Raw genomic sequence first — 26,417 nt, forward strand, 5'->3', positions numbered from 1 at the left:
ACTGCCCAAAATGCTTTATGTTCTAACTCAAGAGGCAAATGACAAGCTTTTCCATAAACCATTTTATAAGGAGACATACCGTGGGGCTATCGCATGATGGTTTCGAGTTCTTGAAGGGCAGCTTCGAAGGGCTCAAGGGATACACTGTGGGTCAGATGACGAAGAGTCATGTAACAAGCTCTACATCGACGACGCGGGATGGGGTCCCGAGGCCGGTTCAGTTGAATACGGGTACCGAGTCCCCTTTGGCAGAATTCACGTCTTCATCGGCAAGATCGGCGAACCGGGCCCTGAGCCGGACACCTGCACCGACATCATCAGGACGGCTCAGCGTGCAAGCCCTACCTCGGTTCAGCTCGCACCAAGGCATGTGTTCGTAGGTGTCATCCATGGAGCGGAATATGAGGATGGACCGGTATCTGATGGGGAAGCCATTGTCCGTTCCGATGACGAGTCTTTAACCGGAGAAACCGAGTCGCTGTATCAGCTGCAGGACGGCCGGATTAGTGGGAGTTCCGATGGCAACAGTATTCCGGACCCCCTCGATCTGCCAAGCCGGGTCACAGTCTTCATGGCCGGTACACAACCAGCGCAACACTCTTCTACCGCTACGACGATGTTCTCTGGTTCAGCAACAGCAATGCTAACAGGATCAGGGGGCTCTACACCGCCTCCCGCTCAGGTTTTTTCTGATTTATTCGACGCTTTGGCAATATTGATGGCCGCAGAGGTGGACACGGCAACCCGAGATCAGCACAATGCGGAGATTGCAAAGGTGAAGGATCAGATAACTCAGGCTAAAGCGTACCTGACAGTAGAGAACGCTAGGATGGCTATAGAACATGCCGAGTTGGAAGCTCAGGCCTACCGGCTTAGGTTGGACCAGAATGCCTCAGATGAGGTCATGAGAAGGAGATAACAGTCGCACCTCCCGCCGGGTTATGAGCCAAGAAATCTTTTCAACACGCCAGGAGCCGGAACCAGTAGCCAGCCAGTGGTAAACTGGACGGAGGCGCCGGGAACAGGAGCGCCGGTTCAGCCGCGCACGATGAACCCGCCTCGTTAGAACAACGTTGCGCCGCAATATGTTCCGATGCCCCCGGGGCATTACTCCAACCCATTGGATAACATTGTGGCCGCCGCTTCACGATTGGCAGCCCTCCCAACTGACGGCGAGTCACCAGTGGCGATTGAGACACGACGGGCCAGAGAGCTCCTTCAAACAGCTTTAAACCAGCAGCAGGCTTATTCGCATAGTCACGAGAGGATTCATTCCACCCCCTGTCCGAGTCGGAGCTACAGCAGGCACGTTGAGGATGAACCGGCCGTGTCAAGCAGTGCACGTCACCGTAACTCGCCGCGAGGACACAACCCGGCAGGTGGTGGTGCTAATGCGCAGGATGTGGTGGATCATGGCCGTTCACGTCGAGAAGCCGAGTTAGCGGCTCTCCACACCGCTCGTCAACCTACTCCGGTTCGCCCTACCACCTCGGTGGAGCCCGGCGTAGTCTTCAGTTCTTTAGGGGTGCCGTGTCTTACCCCTGCTTTGCGTAATGTACGACTGCCCAAGGATTTTAAAGGCCCTCGTAAGGTGCCCAATTACACCACCGATTTACAACCGGAGTCATGGGTGGAGAGTTATGAGATGGCAATGGAGATGATGGACGTGGATGAAGCGGTGTGTGCTAAATATTTCACCATGATGTTGGAGGGGACAGCTCGAACCTGGTTAAAGAGCTTACCAGCTAACTCTATCGTGTCATGGGCTGAGCTAAAGCACTGGTTTATCCAGAATTTCAAAGATACATGTAAGCATCCTATGTCAATTGTGGACCTAGCCGCTTGTGTTCAATAGGAGGGGGAGTCTACTACGCATTGGGTGAAGCGAGTCTCAGCTATTTTGCATTCATCAGACCGCATTAATGCAGATACATCAGTTTTGACGTTGGAGGGAAACTGCCGGTTTATGCCATTAAAATTGAAGCTAGGGAGGCTCAAGCATCACTACAATGACATGTCAACTCTTATGGCTTCTTTGGTGAAATATGCCGATTCAGATAGTACCAAAGACCCTGAGTCTGAGGATGACAAACCGGGGAAAGGGAAAAAGAACGGCAGTACCAAGGGGCAGCAGCACAATCCGGCAGGTCATGGGAATAATGGCAAGCGCAAGGCAAACAATAGTTTGGACTTTGTGGCTAACACCAACGCTCAGGACAACGGTCAGCGTCGTAAGGGTAAACATCGTCAGAGGGGCGGAGGGTCAGGCCCCAATCTGGAGCGCCTATTAAATCAGCCTTGTCCAAAGCACGGATCGAAGGAAAGGCCAGCTTCACATCTTTGGAAGGATTGTTTCATTATGCGGGAGTTTAAGAATTCCAATATGTTTCAATATGACAACGGCCCGCCCGGCGATTCAGTAGGCGGTTTTCATGGGACGGGTTACGGAGGTGGCTGCTCCGGTTCAGGATTCCAAGGCAATCAAACCGGACATGGCCATCAAGGGAACCAGGGCAATCAAGGAGGCTGTAACCATCAGGGGAATCAGCAGCAGTAACAATCGGGTTATCAGAGCAATCCGAAGCAGTTGAATAGTGGGCAGTATCATGTCTTTACCACTAGCCTGTGTAAACGCGATCATAAGCTTCACAAGAGAGCAGTAAACTCTGTTGAATCGGCGGTGCCTCAGTATCTGCGCTGGTCTGAGCAGCCCATTTTATGAAGTAGAGAGGATCACCCACCCCGGGTTGATAATCCGAGTCATCTGGCCTTAGTGGTGGCACCTCAGGTTGGGGGGTATAAGTTCACCAAGGTGCTTATGGATGGGGGAAGCAGTATCAATATTCCTTACTATGATACCTTTCGCCATATGGGGTTGACAGATAAGAATCTTAAACCATCGAACACCGTTTTCCATGGTGTGGTGCCCGGTAAGTCTGCGTATCCAGTGGGCAAGATAGCCCTAGAGGTGGCCTTTGGAGATGAGCATGATTGAAGGTCAGAAACATTGACTTTTGAGGTGGTGAAAATCAAGAGTCCGTATCACGCCCTGTTTGGGCGACCGGCTTATGCCAAGTTCATGGCGAGGCCGTGTTATGTATATCTGCAGCTTAAGATGCCAGGTCATAAGGGGACCATCACAGTACATGGGAGCACGAAGATTGCTTTGGAATGTGAGGAAGGTGATGCGCTTACGCTGAGTTGGTTTGTGCCACAGAAGAGCTGAAGTTTTATAAAGACAAGGTTGATCCGGCAGACATGACTTCTTTGAAAAAGCCAACTACGGAGCACGATCCGGCGTTGAAGTTTAAATTGGCCACAGACACTAAGATGGTTGATTTTGTTCCTGGCGATTCATCCAAGTAGTTCAACATCAGCGCTAACCTGGATTCCAAATAGGAAAGCGCGCTCATCGAGTTCATCCGTGAGAACCGGGACATCTTTGCATGGAAGCCTTCTGACATGCCAGGTGTACCGAGGGAACTCGCTGAGCACACACTTAATATAGATCCTAAGTTTAAACCGGTCAGGCAGTTTCTCCGCCGCTTCAACGAAGAAAGGCGTAAGGCTATTGGTGAGGAGGTAGCTCGACTGTTGGCCGCAGGGTTTATCATGGAGGTTTTTCACCCTGAATGGTTAGCTAATCTGGTGCTGGTTCTTAAGAAAAACGACGCTTGGCGTATGTGTGTGGACTACATAGATTTGAACAAAGCTTGTCCAGCAGTTCCCTTTGCCCTCCCTCACATTGATCAAATTATTGATGCTACGGTGGGTTGTGACCGTTTCTGTTTTCTGGATGCTTACTCTGGTTATCATCAGATCAAAATGGCAGTTAAGGACCAGGAGAAGACATCTTTTCTAACTCCCTTTTGAGCCTTCTGCTATGTCTCCATGCCCCACTACAAAAAAATACACTTCCGTGATGATACATGTTTGTCATAGTAGGTCGCGTTTTTTGTCATGCATGTACATCCATGACAAATTTATGACAGAATCAAGGTAGTCATACCTGTGCTGTCGTACAAGTGTTCCATGACATTACCAAAATTATCATCACGGAAGTGTCCACTTCCATGACGATAAATCGCGCGTCACAGAAGTGCTTTCGTCAAGGGTGACCGACACGTGGCATCCACCATAACGGAACGCCGTTAAGCTATTTGGTCGGGTTTTGGATTCGATAACCCGTTAACAGCCCCGACCAATGGGGAATTTCCACGTGTAAAATCATCATTGGCTGGAGGAAACACGTGTTGGCTCATCGTCGGGACATATGTCATCCACTCATTGGACAGAAGGCGCCTATGATACGTTGACACGTGGCACGGCCCAACATAGGCCCATTCCTGTGAAAAGGCCGGCCCCTTTGAGTTGGTAAAAAGGTGGCGGGCCGGCCCATGGAAAGCCTGTTAATGGCCTGCTCGCATATAGCCCATTTATAGCCCGCTAACCCAAGGCCCGTTACACCCTATCCGAATTAGGCCCAGTAGCGTCATCTGGGCCATCTAATATGATTCCAGCCCATTTTCACTTCTGGCCCATGTATGGCCCATGACGTCTTTCGGCCCATATGAGGCCCTATGTAACTCTTGGCCTATTAACGGCCCATGGTGAAACTGGCCTGTAATGAACAGTGTATCACTTTACACCCATTAATGGCCCGTGGTGAAACTGGCCCGTAATGAACAATGTATCACTTTATACCCATTAACGGCCTGTTATTCCATTGGGCCGTCTCCAGCCCATGTTATCTTTCGGCCTTCTCAGAGCCCATTTATTCTTGGGCTCATTTCTAGCATTCGTTTACTTACGGCCCGTTACTGTCATTTTCCGCTTGTGGGCCAAATTCAGCCCGTGGTTACAGTCGGCCCATTTGTGGTCCGTTAATATGTTGGGCCGTTTTCATAGCGTCATAAAATACGGCCTATTAACGATGGCCCGTTATGGTCGGCCCATGAACGGATGATTCCAACTCTAGCCCGTTTACGGCCAGAATGCGGTCTGTTTGGCCCATGTTTGGCCAATTGATCATATGACCCGTATAAGGCCCATTGATGATACGGCCCGTAGAAGGCCCATTGATGATACGTCCCGTAGAAGGCCCATTGTTTCTACGGCCTGTAGAAGGCCCACTCTTTCTATGGCCCGTAGGCGGCCCACTGTTTATACGGCCTGTAGAAGGCCCACTGTTTCTACGACCCGTAGGAGGCCCAGTGTTACTACAGTAAATATTAGCCCATGGTTATTGTGGCCTAGTTTTAAAAAATAGGTCATTGCAGCCACTAGCAAACCGCAGAAAAAGAACTGCACTGACTACAAGCAAACAAATAAACAAGACAACAAGGAAATAAATAAGCAAGCAACTTACACTAGGCTATCACGACTATTACACATATTACATCCACTGGGCATCAAAGTTCGCCACCAGTGCAAATATAGGGAACACAACAGCATATAAACACCACAGCAGAACAAGTCCAGAACTGAAACCACTTCAGAAGACCTCAAGAAACAATATCCTGGGTACCCATAATGCTGGCAAGATGCTTAGCAAGCTTATTAACTTTCTCTTGTTTGGCGCTTAAGTCCTCCAGCGTTTGCTGTTGCACCAGAAAGTATGCATCTGAATTCTGCAGGGACTTCCTCAGTCCTTCGGCTTCCCGTTGCATAACATCTGATCGATGTCTTTCAACTTGAAGTTGAGAGTCAAGAAGCCGAACTGATTCAGGCAATGAGTTCGAAGAGCTGGTGCCAGCAGTGGTAGCCAGTAACTCGAACACTACATCAAGACAGGACTTTGGGGTTGTCTCAGTGTCTTCAATATAGTTTTTATCAGCTTTCTTGGAGACCAACAGGGATGTCTCACTATCTTGAACCTTATCTACATTACTTCCTTTACCATTGCATAACAGGTACTCTTCTCCAATATTTTATCCGCGTTCTAAAAGAGAAACAAACAAACACATCTCAGGTTTACAATGTAGTATATGAAACTCATTTTTGGTAAACCTGTTCAGTAGTAAGGTGGACATGATAATAGCATGAAAGAAACATATATCTATGTAGTATGGTCACTGTATGGTCTATATCATTCTAGTTTATGTTGCCAAATCAAGATAGATACAGTTCGAATCATATCTATTTAAGACAAAGCAGCATAGACAGAATATAAGTGTGGGAAACTACACATCAATAACAACACTTGTAATGTGCATGGCATGAGAACATAACTGTTTATTCAATTGAAATTGAAATCAACATAGAGCAAGTTACAACAGCAAACAACCAAACATGTTGAAGAAACAGGTTTAAAACATACCTGTTACGCCATTGGAGTTTCAATTGCATCCTTCAAATTTGAAATTATTTGGTATCAGTAAATATAGTGATGCAAGAGCAAAGTAGTATGAACCATAGCTACAGAACCTGACCTGAGAACAATTCTTCTTCTGCTTTAAGCATTGACTTCGGGTTCGGAGTGGTGGCCCTCGTGATTTGGGCACTGCAGTTGCCTTACTAACTGCTCGTGTTTGGGTGCTCTGTGGTGGAGACGGTGCTGTGTCAACGGAAACTGGGTGTCTATCTGCTGGGGTTGGGGTTAGAAGGGGTGTAGCTGGTTCTCTGTCCAACTGGGTAGGGGTACAATCTGCATGAGTATGGGTTATGTGTGGTGGGGCTGGTTCTTGGGCAAGTACAACCGTGGTTCTATCTGCATCGGCAGGTAGCACGATCTTTTCTGAAGACCGTGTTTTCACTCCCACAGATACTGCCATCACTCCCTCCAATTGAAATGGCTGATAAACAAGAAAAGTAATTGAATGTACAGACATTGTAAGATATACAGGTGCAATGGATAGTAGGGAAGAAAACAGGGCATGAAATAATTCACATTTATGTTGTCTAAGCAAACAGAATAGCAGGACATAATTTCACATATATGATGGCTAATTAAACAGGAAAGCATGACACAATTTCACATGTATGATGGCTAACTAAACATGATAGAATGACATACTTCAAAATATGACTATGTAAACAGGATGACATGATATAACTATACGATGTGTCTATTGAAGTGGTTGGCATGCCATAAATCACAAACATGCCGTCGATGGAAACATGATGGCATGATATAATTCACGGATAGAATGACATAATTTAAATATGATGACTATGTAAACAGGATGAGATGATATAACTATATTATGTCTTTAGAAAATGGGTTGGCATGCCATAATTTAGATACATGCTGTCTATGTAAACATCATGGCATGACATAATTCAAATATATGATTTATATACTAAGGAAGTGGGCAGAGGGCAATCACATATATGATGTGTCAACTAAGGAGATGGCATTCAATATTGTGTATATGATGTAAAAACTAAGCATTGCAATACAACATATGCATTATATGAGTAATATAACCCTGCCAAGTTTGAGCATACACCTCAGGGGGATAATAGGACTGGTCATCTGCCTCTGAATACTCCTCTGAAGAGCTATCTATAACCAGCAAGATATCTGCTTCAGCAGGTAGCATTGTCTGCTCTGAAGAACTTGTTTTCACTCTAGATTTCTCCATCACCAATTCAAATGGCTGATGCACAGGAAGAGCAGTTGAATATACAAACATTATCGACGAAAGCAATGAGAAATACAAAAAAAGGACGGCATGATATAATTCACACATATGACGCTTGCCTAAACAGCATGGCATTGCATAATTCACATACATAATGCCTTGCAACAAGATAACATTGCATAATTCACATATATAATGTCTTGCAACAAGATGACATTGCATAATTCACATATATGGTAATTAGACACTAAACAGGTGGCATTCACACAAAGCATGTCTAAACTAAGCAAATGACATAGCAATGCAAGATACCATACGCATGATATGAGCAACATAACCCTGCCAAGTTAGGGCATGCACCTCGGGGGGGGGGGGGATATGACTGGTCATCTGTCTCTGAATCCTCCTCTGAGGAGCTATCGGTAACCAGCAAGACATGCGCTTTGTCAGATAGCATTGTCTGCTCTGAAGACCTTGTTTCCACTCCAGATTTTTCCATGACCGTGCCAAATGGCTGATGCACAGGAAGAGTAATTGAATGTACTAAAATTGTTGACAAATTTAACACGTAATAAAAAATGATGGCATGATATAATTCACATATAAGATGACTGGCTAACCAGGGTGGCATTGCAAAATTCACATATATGATGCCTGGCTAGACAAGATGGCATTGCATGATTCACATATACGATAAAGAAACTAAACATATGGCATTGACACAAAGCATGTCTAAACTAAGCAGATGACATCTTTAATGTATACAGTAAGCAATGCAAGGCACCATATGCATGATATTACCAACATCAGCATGCCAAGTTAGAGCGAAGACCTCATGGGGTAAATAGGAGTGGTCTTCTCCTTCTGAATCCCCCTCATAACAGTTATCTTCCTCTTGATTACAATCCGAAATGGCTGGAGGGGGGGCTGCCTTTGCGCCCACCATGGAACGACGTCTGCATGAAATTTTATTGTCACGCAAGGCTCGTCTCTTTTGCTCTACATGATCAGTTCCACTGTGTACAATAACTGGCATGCATAGGAATAAAACATAGTGAGATTATGTAAGGAGTGCATGCACAAATCTAGAGTGATGGTAGCAAACTGTGGATAGGCCCAAAACCAATGATAGTAGGCAGATAATAGATTTAGTTAAAAAAATACAGATAATGGCTCCTTTAATGTTTGTTTGCACCCAACATGAAACTCATAGTAGACACCGGAGATTAACCAGATAGTAGACAGATAGTACTGATTGCTGCCCCAATATGTACCCCACAACCATTTAAAAACTCAAGTTTCAGCATTAGTTTGGACCTAACTCGGAGTCTAATAGGTGAACACGATGATAATGTAGTATGTCATCATATTAAGCAATGCATAACGTAAGCAGGCACGAAAGAGTGCGACCTCTCTTGTGGACCCGTGTAGTCCTCAAGGTCATCTGCTCAGTTGATGATGGTAATGCAGTTGCCGTGGCTGCCGGCGGCGGGGAAGAAGATCTGAGGTGGCGAAAGACAGTATGGAGAGCGGATCCCTGCTGTGGTGAACCCTTCCGTCGTTGGAGCAGCTGAGCTGGGGTGGAACACAGCGCCGTAGGAGCAGGACAAACCACACAAGGTTTTCTTTGACACATATCTGTAACAGAAGTAATTGAGTAAGGGCTTGTTTGAATTTGAGGATTCTAACAATGCAGGGATAGGAAATAGACAAGAATAGGATAGAATGCACGTGCAAAACAGAGAATTTAAAAACACAGGATTTCTGCCAATCTGGGTGTTTGATTCACAACAATTGGAAGATCACAGGATGCAAAAAGCATGGTGAGATTAAGTCAAACCACAAGAAAATGTACGGTTATAATGCTATTATGCTACTATCTCTTAGTCTTGTGCTTGATGAATAGGAATATGAAAAGGAGGAGAAGTGGAAATTAGAATTCCTACGGTTTTTCTTTCAAGGAGACACTAAAGGAACAAATCCTACAGTTTTCCTTTGCTCCATTCCTTTGCACCAAATTCATGAAAAGTAGTACCATAGGAAACTTTCCAATTCCGATGTTTTTCATTCACTTTTCCTTTCAAGCACTGGCGATTATAGTAGGCAGGCTTGAGCAAGTAAAATCCTAAACTAAAAAAATGTTTTTGTGCTACTTCTATTACTTTGGACCAAGGCCACTGCCATACTAGCTCAACTCCCAGGCCCATCGACAAATGCACAACTCAAACATGCAGAGATAAATAATGATGGCGTTCAAGAGAGTCCATCACGGATAGCTAAGTTGCCTGGTACCTCACTACTTGTCATATAGTAGGATAAAATAATCGTATTTCCCGTTACTACGAGTGCTCAGTGGACAATATATATAACATGTAGAGTAAAAAAGAGATGCAACAAGTGTACAACCTCTTTGGCGAAGCCATGTCGATCTCAGCGTGACTGGGTTGGCCGGTGAGGATGCTTCGGCTGACTTGGCTGTCGGAGGAGGGGAAGAAGATCTTAGGCGTCTGGAGATGGAGCCCGAGGTACTGCTTCGCTGTGATGGAGGGTTTCATCGTTGGAGCAGCTCCGGTGAGTTGTACGACGCCGAGGCTGAAGCAGGACAAGAGAGACAACAAACAATGTTAACCTGAGTGGAATTCTAATAGCATCTCCAATACATGACGTAAAATACATAACCAAAAAGTGCTAGATGTAAAATACATCAGCCGCTCATCTCTGAACTTAACTGTCGAAACTGAATTTAACTGTCGAAACTGAACTTAACTATCGAAACTGAACTTAACTGTCGAAACTGAATTTTGCTGTCGAAACTGAATTTTGCTGTCGAAACTGAACACACCAGCAAGGTGAGGCTACACGTCGGTCGACTGACTTTTTCATCTCTGGTCAGTTGATTTTGCAGTCGTTGGATATGAAATCAAGGGCCTACGGTTCATCTTCAACCTCCACCCCCCTGAGCCGGCCAAACAGCAGCCCCCCGCCGCCTGCGGCCGGCGGTGCGCCGCCCTGCCCGCCCCGAAAACACTCCCCACCGCCGGTCCGCCGCCGCCCCAGCCATCCCTCTAGGCCCCCCCGTGCCGAGATTTTTCTCCGGCGATCCCCACGCCACCGCCCTGCCAACACCCCGCCACTGCCGGCGACCACCGCCCCCATCCTGAACCCTAAGATAGATAGTGGGGTACCTCTCCAGCGAGCCCCCCTCCCCGCTGCGGCTGGTTCTTCCTTCACCCCGGCGGCATCAGAGTGAAGTGTAGCTAAATCGGAGCAGCATCGCAAGCAAGAGCAAGAGCGAGAGCAGTAGCAAGAGCAAGAGCAATAGCAAGAGCAGACCAGGCAGGGGACCGAGAGCAAGAGCAGAGCAGCAGCGCGAGCGAGAGCTAAAGCAGCAGCAAGTCCTACTGATGTGGACGTCGCCGCCGAGGGAGCGACGCCGTGGAGGAAGTGGCCAGTGACGCCGCCGTGGATGGAGCCGCGCCGTGTCGGCTCGGGACCGAGCGCCGGCAGCACCGTGAGATCGAATCAAGAAGAAAATGCGGCGATTAGTGTACAACCTCTTTGGTGGTGCCGATTAGGCCGCAGCTTCATCTGAGGAAACAGTGATGATGATGCTCTTCCGGTGGTGCAGGTGAAGACGGCGGTGTGGGAATGGAGGTGGCGCGAAAGACGAGGGGAACGTCGGGGCAGCTCCTTGGAGGTGGAGGACGGGGTGGCTGAACCGGCGGGACGATGAGATCGACGACGGATCCTCATTCGGTATGGTGGATGAGGGAAGTCGAGGTGTTACTGTGGACGACGTCGTCGGGGAAGAGGCTCCGGCTGGGAGGCGGACGGAGCAGGGTGTGGGGTTTCGTCACGGGTTTTCGCGGCCTCGGTGTACGAATGGGTGGGCGGATGGGATGGCAGTGGGGAACCATGGCTTAGAGACGTGCTTGTCCGAAATGTTGGGTAAGTTACGAAAGTACCCCCACCGATTTGAGGCAGTTCTTTCGGTTCAGGGGTACCACGGGCATTTCACGTGTCGGGATTTCACAGGAGGTGGGAGTTTTTGCGCGCGTTGTAATTTCGGAATAGCAAGGCGCGGGTTGAGATGGAGGGAGTTGTCGGAGCACAACGAGACAAAGATATATCTTAAATATTTCGGGCTAACAAGGCGCGGGTTGAAGATGCGGGAGTTTCGCAGCATGATAGACATAGATGCTAGCTTGAATTTTCGGCATAACAAGGCACGGCTTGAAATTTCGGAAGAACAAGCTTAACGTGTACCCAAAAAAAGACAATTTGCACCTCAACACGCACAACACACACACAAACACCATTTAGACTAGAGTAAGGTACACGTGCATTGCACGCATGAGATTTGGCAACCAAATTATGAATAAATACCACATTATAGCATGCAAGCTTTGAGTCATATATGCATGATGTAGATGTTCGTTTAATTCTTATAGTTCATTTCATTCAAAATCATCTAGTTTTTATAAGAAAGCTAATCTATTTTAAGATTCATGGAATTGTGTGTCGTAAGACATAAAGTAAAAACAAATAATGGCAAATCATGTAGAAAAACATTTGGGCAATTCTGATAAGAAAGATTCTAGAACAGATAAGAAGTGCTTGTGTTTTGATGTTTGTGCATTATGCTTAAGTTCAACCATGGAGTCTTCTAGATTATACATGTGGCGAAATCTGGTGGAATCTAGATGATATCCAACGGCCAGTAGTGCTCAAATTTGCCATATTTGGACCATCAGATTCGCCTCATCCAACGACCATCTTTCAAAGTTAAAGTTACCCGCACACAATATAAAAAAATATAAAATATAATATATATATATAGGGGTATAGATATAGATATGTGATGCAAAAGCCGCCCATCATCTCCAATTAGAATAGTGTGTCCATGCACGGATGCGACGTGGCCAAATGATGTCTGCCATCGGTATCTCAAATTCAAATCAGTCTGACCTTGTTCAATGTGTATACATTACAACATTCTCGTTTCCAAACCACACCACGCAGATCTCCGTTATATTCATGCATGCATGGGTTTCAAACGTCAGGTTCTCTTATTCAAATATTTGAATTCAACTTTACATTGATTGTGACCTCACCTATAAAGCTATTCTTTTACACCCACACAGTAGTCTTCTCTTTATAATTGTACCACTAACTTTCTCTCGTGCATGCATGCACACACACTACCAGTCGGCATTATCCATCACATGCATGCAATCTTTTTCTTCAGGTCGGTCTCCCATGAAGGCACACACCAACACACATCCCCCTCTCCATCATATCGGGCATTCTTTATCTCTCACACGTGAATGCACACCGATCGATCTTCCTCTATGTATGTGTGTATATAGCTAGGTCTTTCATAGTTTTCCACACAAACGGATCAATCGATATATCCAGTGAGGTCTCACCCTCTTTCCCACGTCCACATCGATCAATCTATACCTCTCTATATAGGATTAACGTATATAGCTAATACACCCACATTAGTTATGTATCCAACGTCCCCCTCTCATCATCCATGCCTTCCGCTTCATCTCTCAGACGCGTGCACAATGGCGAAGACAGGGGGCAGTAAGGGCCCTGCCCCCTCCCCCCTAACATCACTATATATCAAGGCTAATATGAATGTGATCATTAGACAATTGCTGCTAAAAATGGTTTAAGTTCATGAATTGACCCTCCTTGTAAAGGATTAGCAATGCTTGGCCCCCTAGCTCATTTATTTTTCATGGCTCCGCCACTGCGTGCATCAGCGCACGTGTTCGCCCCTCTCTCTAAATATCGATCTCGCACTTGTGCATTCCTTCATAATCTCCCTCCACTCGGCCCCTCGCACCATCTTCTAGCCCCCACCAGATTTTACCACATGTACAATCTAGCTGACTCCATGGTTGAACTTAAGGGCTTCCATTATTTGTTTTTACTTTATGCTTTACAACACACAATTCCATGAATCATAAAATAGATTAAGGGCTTCTTTGATTCAAAGGATTCTCAAAGGAATTTTGGAGGATTCTAATCATTAGGAATTTTTCCTATCTTGGTTGTTTGATTCGTAGGATTGTAAACCATAGGAATTTTTCCATATGATTCATTTGCACTAGATTTCATAGGAAACATCCCATCCACTCAAACCTCTTTGAAAGAATTTTGCGTTTTTTCTATGCAAAATCAAACACTCGTACAATCCTATAGGATTCAAGACGACATTCCACTATAATCCCATGTTTTTCCTATTCCCGCGTTCTTAGCTTTTTTATAAAAACTAATTGATTTCGAATGAGATGAACTATAAGAATTAAACGAAGGGCTACATCAGGCATATATGACTCCGAGCTTACATGCTATAGTGTGGTATTTATTCATAATTTGGTTGCAAAATCTGATGCGTGCAATGCACGTGTACCTTACTAGTACTTCGAGTATGTGCAAAACACGTAAATTAGAATACCAATGGCACGCTACACAGTGTCTCTCTTACAGTTCATGAAGCCACGTGGCACATGTGTAGGCGTTGTCGCGACCTCCTTGCATGGATTGATCACAGTGACGTGATACTGGTTCCATAAGAATGTACTCGTCCTCCCTGAGCCATACTGGTGGTACATGCACGAAGCGAAGATGTGCATGCACGCCATGCACGCACTCATTCCTCGCACGCACACGTGGGTACACGGGCGGACGCAATTTTGTACCAAGATCCACCCCATGTGATAATTTGACGCGTGTAAAGTCATTCACTTCATTGATGGTCAATTAATACAACGCATGCAAATTGAGTGGACGTGAGGGCGTAAGAAAGACATTATTACTCCACTGCGCGCATGCGAGTAGTTAAATCATGTGTTGCCAGTAGTACTTCCATTGGTCTCCTTCGTATTTTGTGCCAATTTTTGACAGTAACATAATATTTACGCATTTGAGCAGTGTAGTACTTGAAATTTATGTTCCGCTAAACTCATCGGGAGCCGTTTCAGGCCTCGAATCCAAAACCATCAATTAATCTTTACCTTGTTCCCATCACATTCGAAAGCCTGCTCACACCTACTAGTAGTATGTACCAAACCTGAACGTGTTCCCACTATGCAGGTATTAGTACTAGTGCTAGTACTTAGGTTATAAAAAGGGGAACTACCTAACCGAAAATCACTCTACCTTTCCTCCTCATAAGTGCTTCTTCTTCGTCTGTCGTTGCCATGGCCGGTGAGCAGAGCTCTAGGTCGAGAACTACTCGTAACAAGGGAGCGGCAACCAAGGCTGCGGAAAAAAAGAGAGGGCTCACCGCCACACAGAGACCTCGAAAGATCTCTCATGGGCAGGCGATGGCTCCCAGGAGCGCCCTATCCACGGAGGCGAACATGCTGAGCTGGCAGAGCTAGAGTCGTTATCCCTCGACGGCATGCCCGATCAGCTCAATAAGCAGAAGGAGTTCATCCAAGGCTTGATGGAGTTGCTGAAGGAGAGCCTCGACGACATGCCCGCTGAGCTCAATTAGCAGGGGGAGTTGACCGCCGGCTTGGTGATGCTGCTGAAGAAGAGCATTGCCTCGGAGAAGAAGGCGACCGGCGAAATCCTGCGACTTCGGGAGGACAATGCGAAGCTCTGCCACGAGATCGACCTGTTGAAGGAGAAGAACGCCGGCTGGAAGAAGCTGCATGAGATGTAACGCCCTCGATGCGGCTATATCTCCCATGTGTCGAAGCACGACTTAGAGGCATAACCGCATTGAAAGCAATGTCGCAAGTGAGGTAATATTCACACAACCCATGTAATACATAAGGGAAAGAGATACATAGTTGGCTTACAATCGCCACTTCACACAAATACATGAATAAAGCATTACATCATCCAAATACAAACAGGGTCCGACTACGGAACCAAAATAAAAGAAGAACCCCAAATGCGACAAAGGTCCCCGATCAACCCCAACTGGGCTCCACTACTGATCAACTAGAATGAAACGACACAAAGGACAAGATCTTCATCGAGCTCCTCCTGAGCTTGGTTGCGTCATCTGCACGGACTCATCGGCACCTGCAAGATGGTTTTGGAAGTATCTGTGAGCCACGGGGACTCAGCAATCTCGCACCCTTGCGATCAAGACTATTTAAGCTTATGGGTAAGGTAAAAGGTATGAGGTGGAGCTGCAGCAAGCGACTAGCATATATGGTGGCTAACATACGCAAATGAGAGCGAGAAGAGAAAGCAAAAGCACGGTCGAGAGTCTATGATCAAGAAGTGATCCTAAAACAACCTACGTCAAGCATAACTCCAACACCGTGTTCACTTCTCGGACTCCGCCAGAAAGAGACCATCACGGTTACACACGCGGTTGATGCATTTTAATTAAGGTTAACTTCAAGTTTTCTACAATCGGACATTAACAAATTCCCATCTGCCCATAACCGCGGGCACGGCTTTCGAAAGTTTAAATCCTTGCAGGGGTGTCCCAACTTAGCCCATGACAAGCTCTCACGGTCAACGAAGGAATAGACCTTCTAGCGGGAAGACCCGATCAGACTCAGAATCCCGGTTACAAGACATTTCGGCAATGGTAAAACAAGACCAGCAAAGCCACCCAGATGTGCTGACAAATCCCGATAGGAGCTGCACATATCTCGTTCTCAGGGCACACCGGATGAGCCAGACGTCGGGTGGGCCAGCCCAGAGTTGCCCCTGGTAGCTCCAGACATCGCTCAGTTGGACCAACACTCAGAGGAGCACAGGCCCGGGGCGGGGGGGGGGGGGGGGGTTAAAATAAAGATGACCCTTGGGCTGGCCTAACCCAAGGGAAAGAAAAGGCTAGGTGGCAAATGGTAAAAACCAATGTTGGGCCTTGCTGGAGGAGTTTTATTCAAGGCGAACTGTCAAGGGGTTCCCATTATCACCCAACCGCGTAAGGAACGCAAAATCCGGGAACATAACACTGATATGACGGAAACTAGGGCGGCAAGAGTGGAACAAAACACCAGGCATAAGGCCGAGCCTTCCACCCTTTACCAAGTATATAGATGCATTAATTAAATAAGATATATCGTGATATCCCAACAATTAAACATGTTCCAACAAGGAACAACATCTCCATGTTCCAACAAGGAACGAACTTCAATCTTCACCTGCAACTAACAACGCTATAAGAGGGGCTGAGCAAAACGGTAACATAGCCAAACAACGGTTTGCTAGGACAAGGTGGGTTAGAGGCTTGGTTCAACAATATAGGAGGCATGATAAGCAAGTGGTAGGTATCGCAGCATAGGCATAGCAAAAGAGCGAGCATCTAGCAAGCAAAGATAGAAGTGATTTCGAGGGTATGATCATCTTGCCTGAAATCCCGCAAGGAAGAAGAACGAGACCATGAAGAAGGCAAACGGACGTAGACGAACGGGTCCTCACAAACACGACGTTACCGGATCCAACCCGAAGAAGCAAACACCGGAAAGAAGCACACAACATAGTAAAGAACCAACACATGAACATGGTATGATATGCGGGATGCGGTATGCGATGCATATGCATGATTTGACAAGGAATGATTGAACCTGGCCTCAACATGGAAATCCAAGTGTGCCACTGGAAAGATGAGATGAAATCGCTTGAAAACGATATAAAGATCACCGAAATCGGAGTTACGGTTTGGAAATGGCAAGCGATTCGAATATGACAACGGTCTGCGATATACAGCAAGTAGTCATCTAAATGCAACAAGATGAACATGCTACAGCACTCAAACATGGAAAAAAAATACATGGCAGGGATCCATTCATGATGCTTAACAAAAGATGAACACTGAGCTACGGCCAATTCATCCATTAACAGGTTCAAACAAGCATGGCAAAAGTGCAATTGGTAACAGATCTCAGACTTAGTGAAATTAACACTTGTCTGGAATTTCAGATCAGGTAGCACACTTTGGAGCATGAAAACACTATGCTACAGGACCTGAACATGGCAAAGTAAAGCATGGCATGGAGCTCCTAAAAGAGCTTAACAAAAGTCCCTTAGTGAACTTGAGCCAAAAGGGATCAGAAAATACAATTGCAAGCATGTGAACATGGCAAAAACATAATCAGATCACAGACTTGGTGAAAACTGGAGCATGCTGAAACAAATATCAAGTAGGCATGTTTACGAGCTCGAAGCACTCACTACAGAGCAAGTCATGACAATCTAAGCATACACCCATCAAGAATACACAAAATACAAGCTAGACACGGCAAGAACAATAACATAGCATGCACGGATCAACTACAACATCCTCGGCAAAATCGCTAACAAGTAGACAATCTGCCCAGATTCACGAAATAGCAAAAGTAGAGCTCGATTGACTCAAGCTAGGGTGCTCGATAATTTCAAACAAAGACATGGATGGATAGAGCACTACAAGATTAACAAAACATCCTTACTGATCATCCTCAAAAAAGGCACGGATCACTAGGAAACAACATGAACATATGGCATATTGAGATAAACAGGTCAAGGACTTGGTAGAAATGCTAAGTCCCTGAAATCAGCATTAACGAATGCTCCACTTTGCAAGCTTGCGCTAGTCACCACACACATCACAAAAATACATGGGTTGTACCTCTGGAAAGATGGCATGGAATATAACAAAACACATGAAGAGCCCAGGGGCATATCATGCGCACAATAATCATGGCAAAAATGACAAATATCCAATTGGAGCAGCAGATCTGACAATTATCTCAAATAGCATTCTTCCAATAGCATTTCGGGCATCAAGATGAGCTCAAATGAAAATGATGCAATGAGATGAAATGATGTACTCTCGAAGACGAACATTTTGATATGCTATATGTCCAAAACGGAGTTACGGATGTAGAGTTACGATGCTATGAACATGTGCATTTGAAACATGGGAAACTCGGGGACTTAGTAGAAATTAGACCTCCAGATCTAGGGTTCTTGGCACGGATTTCAATGCAGCATGGATCTCGCCGGAGAGCGGCCGGAGACGAGGAGAAGGTGCGCCGGTGACGAGGAGGGGCCGGGCGCGGCTGCCGGAGCGTGGGGCGGCGCCGGCGACGAGGTCCGCGGCGGCGGGGCAGCCGAGGCGAGGCGCGGCGGACCCGGCGCCCAGCGGGCGACGCCGGCGATGAGGATGCCGAAGGCGGCGGACGGCGAACGCCGGCGGAGGCGCGCGGTGGCCGGCGCGGCTCCTGGATCCAAGGGGCGGTGTGGGTGAGAGGAGAACGGGCGGCGGCAATTCGGGTCGGGAGGGCCCGATCTGGGTTCCTTGGCCCACGGCGGGGCGCGTTGACCGGCGGCGGGGTTGGGCGACGTGGCGCGCCGCGATTGGAGGAGGGCGGCGACGGACATGTCCGGCACGCGGGGTGGACGCGTCCGGTGGCGCGAGGAGGACGAAGACTAGGGTTTGTACCGCGATTTTTGGGGAGGGGATCACATATATATATAGGTAGAGGGAGTTAGGAGAGTCCAAATGAGGTGCGGATTTCGTCCACACGATCGTGATCGAACGACCGAGATGATGGAACATGTTTAGGTGGGTTTGGGGCCAAATTGGAAGGGTGTTGGGCTGCAACACACACGAGGCATTTTTGGTCCCTCGGTTAACCATTGGAGTATCAAACGAAGTCCAAATGGCACGAAACTTGACAGGCGGTCTACCGGTAGTAAACCAAGGACGCTTGGCAAGTCTCGGTCTAATCCGTAAATGTTTAACCCCCACACATGAAAAGAAGGTAGAAATGACCACCAGAGGAGATAGGAGCGCCGGAATGCAAAACGGACAACGGGAAAAATGCTCGGATGCATGAGACGAACATATATGCAAATGAAATGCACATGATGACATGATATGCAATGCATGACACGCAAGCAATGACAAGGCAACAACAGCGAATAACTGGAGGACACCTGGCACATCGGTCTCGGGGCGTTACATGAGAATAGTAGTTCCTCGATGAAGATGCTCCAGGCCCTCGCCATGGAACAAAAGGAAGAGTTGGCGAAGCTCCGCATCGAGCACCTGACTGCTGTCAAGGTACATAATATGGCCGTGGAACAGATGATGAAGGCTCGCGGCGAGAAATGCCGCGTCATGGACACAATGATGAAGATGGCGGAGGAGACGCGCAAGGAGATGGAGGTCGTGGAGGCGATGAAGAAGTTGTTACGACTCCGCGGCGAATTAGATCATTTGGGGTGATAATCTTCCTTCTTATTTTGCTCCTGTGTTTCATCTTTTGCTTCGGGTGTTTCGCCGCACGTGTCACGTTCTCTGCGAGGCATGAATAGAACAATGTTTTTTTTGAGGAAATGAATAGAATAATGCTAACAATGAGATGACTAGCAAATTAGATAATTTTTTATCACCATATGGCACTGGGCTGCCGTGTTTCGTGCTCCTCCGTCGCAGTACTGCTCTAGTGGAAAACTTGAGTATACCGCACGGTTCTTTGCTCCTCCTCGATCAGGTCGTCGGCGCATTTATACGAGCAGTCAAATCACAAGGCCCCGCCTTCCAGCAGTAATGAGCCGTCAAATCACAAAGGCCCTTGCTTCTCGTGAAACCAACCAAGGTAGACTGCCCCGCCCTCTAGCCTTTTAAAAAATGTATACTTTTGTACAGCAGTAGTATCGATGGATTGCACCATGGAGCAAAACTTGAAACTAAAAAAAGGTGGTACATATAAGAGCGCTCGTCACCAAATTATGCATATAGTACTATTAAAAAGGCTAGTCACAATAATGGTGTCCATCACAACCCACCCCTCAAATAAAACTAAGAGGGTGCTTGGATACCTTTTAGTCCCATGACTAAAAGTAGTGGGACTAAAACATGCTAGCCTCACCCATGCTTGGATCCAAATACTAAAAAGGCTAAAATCAAGTTAATGAGCATTTATTATCCTCCAAACCCTCCAATCCAGAACTTGCCTGTGTTAAAGGAGAAGAGTTAAATGAGTAGAGAGAGGACTAATCCACATTTTAGTAGGGGTACCCCTGACTAAATTTTTTTAGTCTCAAGACTAGTTTTAGCCCCTCTTTAGTTAGGGGTGCTTGGAATTTTAGCCTCTTAAAGAGACTATTTTTGTCAGACTAAAATAAGTCCCTTGGATCCAAGCACCCTCTAAGTATCCTGGAATTCTTTGACAAAATAAGCACCCTGAAATTCTTTGACAACTAAACTGCTGGCTATATGATGTTGGCCATATATATTGTACGTATATAATGTGAAGAAACAAGTGGTAGTACTATACCAACTAAAATATGAAATGTAAGAAATACTAGTATGTACGTACTGAAGAGTTAAAGTAACGAGAAGAAACATAACATAGTTCTGCCGGGGGCTCAGCACAACACACCCCTCAAATTAAATTAAGCACACCTGAAATTAAACTTTGCAACTATTCCGATAGACACTGCATTAGACCCACCATGAGCAACGGCACTGCCACCTTACTCGGAGTCCTCGTCCACGTCCTCGACTTCGTCCTTGTCCCTCTTCCTCTTGGCCGATACTTCTTTTCTTGAACCGCACACTTGGCTGTTGCTCTTCATCCAACCCTTGTAGATATTGAAGCAAAGGTAGCCATCCATTGCAGCATAGTGGATGTGGTCTATATCTAGTACATTCCGCTGCCATGCATGACGATGAAACCTGTAATGAGGTTCCTCCAGTTTACCGTACGAAGGATGAACCATGGCTCCTGCCAGGGTCAGCGTTGAAGGCTGACGAGAGGACACCAGCCGATTCTTCTGGAGGTCGAAGGTGTTGCCTACAACGAGGCCTATCCGACGCATGACTTCTTTGTCGTTACCAAAGTCTACAGCGAATTTGACTAGGTTGCTCTTGAGGAAGTTCTTAAAATCCTGGCACTCAACGTCGGCATGGCATATGTGGTAGACCAAGCAAACATTATGTACGCAAACCTGGATCACAGCGGGATTCTTCCTCTCTTCGTCCTTTAGATCCTTCTCTCGTCCCAGGACTGTGGTGTACTCAACATCTAGCCCAGCGACCCACTCATCATCTGAGTTTTCGAACATGCGTCTGAAGCGAGAAAGGCATCCTTTCACCGTCGCGGAAGAACGGGTGTATATCATGTCGAACACATCGCCGGTGATGGTTCTAACCTTGTACTCACTGCCGACCGTGGAGATTTGGGATGCCATGGATTTGGGAGGAGGGTTAGGATTAGTGGAACTGCCGTAATGTGAATGGACGGGACGACTAGGAGCCAACCACCGTAGTATTGAAGGACGTGCGGGGACGAGTAGGAGTGAACTACCAGCGTGCGAACGGCAGGGTAGTGGCTTTCCATTCTCCCATGATACGGGCTTCCGAGAGCCCTTGGATCTGAGATCGAATGGTTGCATGGCGTGATTCTAGACCTATGGGTGAATATCCTATCCTGGAGGGTTATTCTGCAAATTTTCAGCAACTTAGCACGCGACCGTTTGATCTCAGATCCAAGGGATGCCAGCAGCCTGTATCATGGTCGCGCCTACCACGACCGTCGCGTCGCTCGCGCGGTCGTGCCCTTGGAGATTTAACACGGTGCGTTAGGCTATCTGATGTTGGCATGTCATACATAGTCATCACTTAGTCACTCATACTACAAAAAGGTTGGCTATAAGTGTATTTTTTTACTCCTCTCTATCTCTTTCTTCGTACTCAAGGAAGAAACGGTGCTAAGCGCGTGTATTTATTGCATTTGCCAAGGAGTGACCTCTTCCAATGAAATGGTGTTGCTAAGTTTGCTTCATTTAATTAGCTATAGACTCAAAATTGTCTTTTCACCTAGGTACACACGCTTAGCACCGTTTCTTCCTTGGGTCACCAAACTAGTCTCTCTCTTGTTGATTAACTTGCCACATCAGACTTTATGCCTATGTGGCAAGCTTAAGCACCTGTAGGAGCAAGTAAAAGTAAGTACAATAGTGCGCTTTACATGGCATTTTTGCATATGTGGAGGAAAGAGAGGCAAGGAAAAAATGGAGAAGTGGGCTCTCATGCAAGAGCCAGCCTCTACTACATGGTGGAGCATTGGGAGAGGCACCTGTATGGAGGTGGTCAGGAATCTGGGAGACTCATGCCGGTCGTAGCGCCGCAGTTAAAATGATAATGACAAGTCAAATCACGGGGCCCCACCTGTCCAGCAGTAACTCACTGTCAAATCACACATCCCTACGTTTGCAGCAGCCTACTCCCTCGTCTTCTCGCGTCTCTGTCGAACCGACTAGGCAGAACTTCCCCGCCGCCTTCCGCATAGGAAAAGCCCCGCCCTCGACTTTTAAATAGTATACAGTATACTAATTTTGTATCCATGGATTGCGCCCGCGCCATGGAGCAAAGCGTCTAGAAAATGGAGGAGAGACGGTGGTCTTGCAATAGAGAAGAGGGAGAGGCGAGACGGTGGTTTTGGAATGGAGATGATGGAGAGGAGAGGAGGTGGTTTTGCAATGGATAAGAGGGAGAGGAGCGTGCGACAACGATTCAGGATTGGACGAGAGGGCCGACGCGCTCTGACTGGATCAAAATCAAAATCAATTGACCCTTCAATTAAGAAAGCGACCCCACATTAACTAGTCTCCCTTTTATTCTAGGTCATAATTGACCATGATTTTCGCACATAAAATATATGTTATACGTTGTATACAAGGCCACTATCAAAATTACAATTTGCAACTATACAAGGCCACTAACATTAATCGAGGCAAAATTGATGGCGTTTGCCTTGTACTAGCACCCGAGGACATTAATATCCCTTGTGTGCATGCGGGAGTGAGAAGGTTAGCTTGCATTCCCAACATTAATCAACCAATGAGGAGTAAGAGGGTTGGCTTGTTGTGCTTGGGAGAGAAAAACGACATTAATTAACATGACAATCAAGGTGACAAGCTAGCTTGCAACATTGACTTAAACATAGCATTGATTTTTACCTTGGTACCGGTAATATGAGTTTGTGGCCTTGTATACAAAAATGGAGGGAGTATAATTTGAAAGTACGTTCAGATACAAACCAAACGATACAATTTTTGGTGACATGCATTCACATTTTGCTTGTCAAATACAGTACGTGGTCAAACTTTGACCCAAAATACGCAAAACAACAAAAAAATACTTCCAGGACCAGCGCCGCTCTTCCGCTCTTCTCCTCTTAAACCATCGCCGCTCCTCTCCTGTTCCAATCTAAATGCAGCGCCGCTCCTCTCCTCTTCCATTTCGGAACCACCGCCCCTCCTCTCCTGTTCCAGTCCAAAACCAGCATCGTTCCTCTCCCGTTCTAATCCAAAACCAGTGCTGCTCCTCTCCTCTTCCATTCAAAAACCACCACCGGCGAGTGAAGGTGCTGTGGAGAAGTAGATCGATGGAGGAGTACAACCGATACGTGAGGATCGCAGACGGCGACCCTGTGAAGCTAGCTAGGATGGTGGAGATACAGTCTTGGTTTGACAACAAGGACCAACTAGCGGCGACGGCGACATCCATGGCCAAATATCTGCAACAGAGCGAAAAGGCGGCGATACTCCCGGAGGGAGTCACGCCGGAGTACATAGAGCTGCTCCTCTGGGCCATGGAGCAAACAGATTCACCGAATCCGATCGTGAGGGAGCGGTGGTGGGAGTATCGATCCCATATGGAGCATCCACCAGAGATTGAAGGATCGAGCATCTACAGGGTGCCGTTTGTGAGGGTGTCCTGCCAGAGCGAGCCGGTGGAGTCTTCGTCGACCGAACCCAACTGCAAGAGGAGAAAAGTAGTTGGCTCGACAACGCTTCCCCGCCATCATCTCCCTCGCCATTCACATCGTCTCACGGGGCGACTGTCTGCCGCCGAGGAATAGGAGGGGGCTGCCCCCAGCCCAATAGTCGGGCAGGTTGTGAATTGTCAGGAGGAGCTTAGGGTTGTCAGTATTTGCAGGTTGTGAATTGTGTTTTGTGTTGTGTATTTTGAGAGTACTTTCAGATATGAATGTCTTTTGAATTTCAGATTTTCAGTACTGAGCATATAAAGTATTTTATGAATTCTAGAGATCTATTTTTAGCACTTAAAAAATGTAGTTTCATAGGAGTCTAAAAGTGCAGACAATGTGATTCTCAGAGAAGAAACTGCAAGTTTCAGTTTCATATAAGAAACTGCAAGTTCAGTTTCAGATAAGAAACTGCAACTTTCAGAGGCAGAGCATTTATATTAACACGGCCTTTTCAAACAGGGTTAACATCATGTTGGAAGTTTTATTCATGGTCAAAAATGGAACTACCAGCCAGTTAACATCATGCTAATCAACATTCATGCATAGCACATCTTCATATGATGCACAGTCAAAATGCCCACACAATGTCAAGTGTGCGAAACACAGAGAAAACGAGGGACGAAGTTTTGGCAAGTGTTGTACGTGGTTTTGGGCTGCCCCGTCTAGGCTTTCATTTTTAACATGCGCAGCCCACGACCTCGGATGGGAGGTCCATAGGCCTATTTGTATTTTCTTAGGGCCGTCATGTATCGACCGGCCTATGGACCTCCCATCCGAGGTTTTATTTTTGGCAGCCCAATTTATGTATTTTTTTTGAACAAAACGCGGAGGTCTGTTCTATTTTTCTATATAAGAATAGGAATGCCAGGTCCAACTTATGTTTCCCTTCTAACTATATTATATATATTTAAATTATTTTATATGTTGACTGTTTAGTTCACATACTCCCTCCTTTCGATTTATAGGGCTTATCTCAAAATTTTAGTTTTTCCATTTTATAAGGCTCAATTTGGTTGTTTTCCATCACATGTTCAGATTCCAAGGTGCATTAAATCATTGCATGCAAGTATTAAGAGAAAATTGACCAATGCATGTACTTTATGCATGCATGCATTGCAATTTATGCATTGATAAACATAATTTTTTGAGGAAAACAAGTGCATTAATTAGGTGCTTTTGCAAACTACAAAAAGTATTCCACCATTCATCATCTACCTTGGTTGGTGAGATTTTTGAATTGAGCCCTATAAACCGAAAAGGAGGGAGTAATTGGCAAATAGATCTCGCCGCCACCCCCTGCCTCCTGACTCCGGGCGCGCCTGCCCCCCTCAGCAAGTCCGCTCACGCGCCCCATGGAGTCGCCGACCATATCCACGGGGGAATGGCTGGAAGACAGGCAGATGTACAAGATGCATCTCCCACATGTCTACAAAGCCTTCCCGCGGATGCTCCAGCCGCTCGACTCCGTCGCGCCGGTGGTGCTGCGGGAGACTCGAGGGAGGAGATGGAGGGAGCGGGCGATGCGGATCCGCGACGACGCTCTCTCCTGGACCCAGTGCACGCGCGAATGGAGGGAAGCATAGGAGGAAGCTGCGAGGGAGGAAGCCGAGGAGGGACTGAATCCGTTCTCTCACTCGCGCAGGTATGCTCGGATGTGCAAGGATCATGTGGATTGGGAGCTGCTGAATCTAGCCCTGCGGATCTACTTCGAAGGAGATTTCTCGGAGAAGCACAGGATGCCCCACCCCAGTGAGCCGCCGATTGCGTTCGTTCGATGAGCGAAAGGAGAAGTGAATTCAGGAGATCCACGCCGTGCTGCGAGATGGGAATGCTTGACTGGACTCCTGCCCACCAACACGCCACCGGAGCCGGAGCAGGTGGATCCCCTACCTTACCTCTCCCCCAAACCTGCAGAAGATTGAAATTAGGCTTGCAATCTACTTCAATTGAGCTGTCTGGTGGTTATTTCTGCTTCCTGAGAGACAACATCTGGCTGGAGGATGAGAAGGAACCAGGAACTCCGATGAATTTCCCCTATCACAACGGGGGGGGGGGAGCGCTGGTTGGG

This window comes from Triticum urartu, chromosome 5A, assembly GCF_056163025.1.
Source record: "Triticum urartu cultivar PI428250 chromosome 5A, HENAU_Tu73, whole genome shotgun sequence".
Taxonomy (NCBI): Eukaryota; Viridiplantae; Streptophyta; class Magnoliopsida; order Poales; family Poaceae; genus Triticum; species Triticum urartu.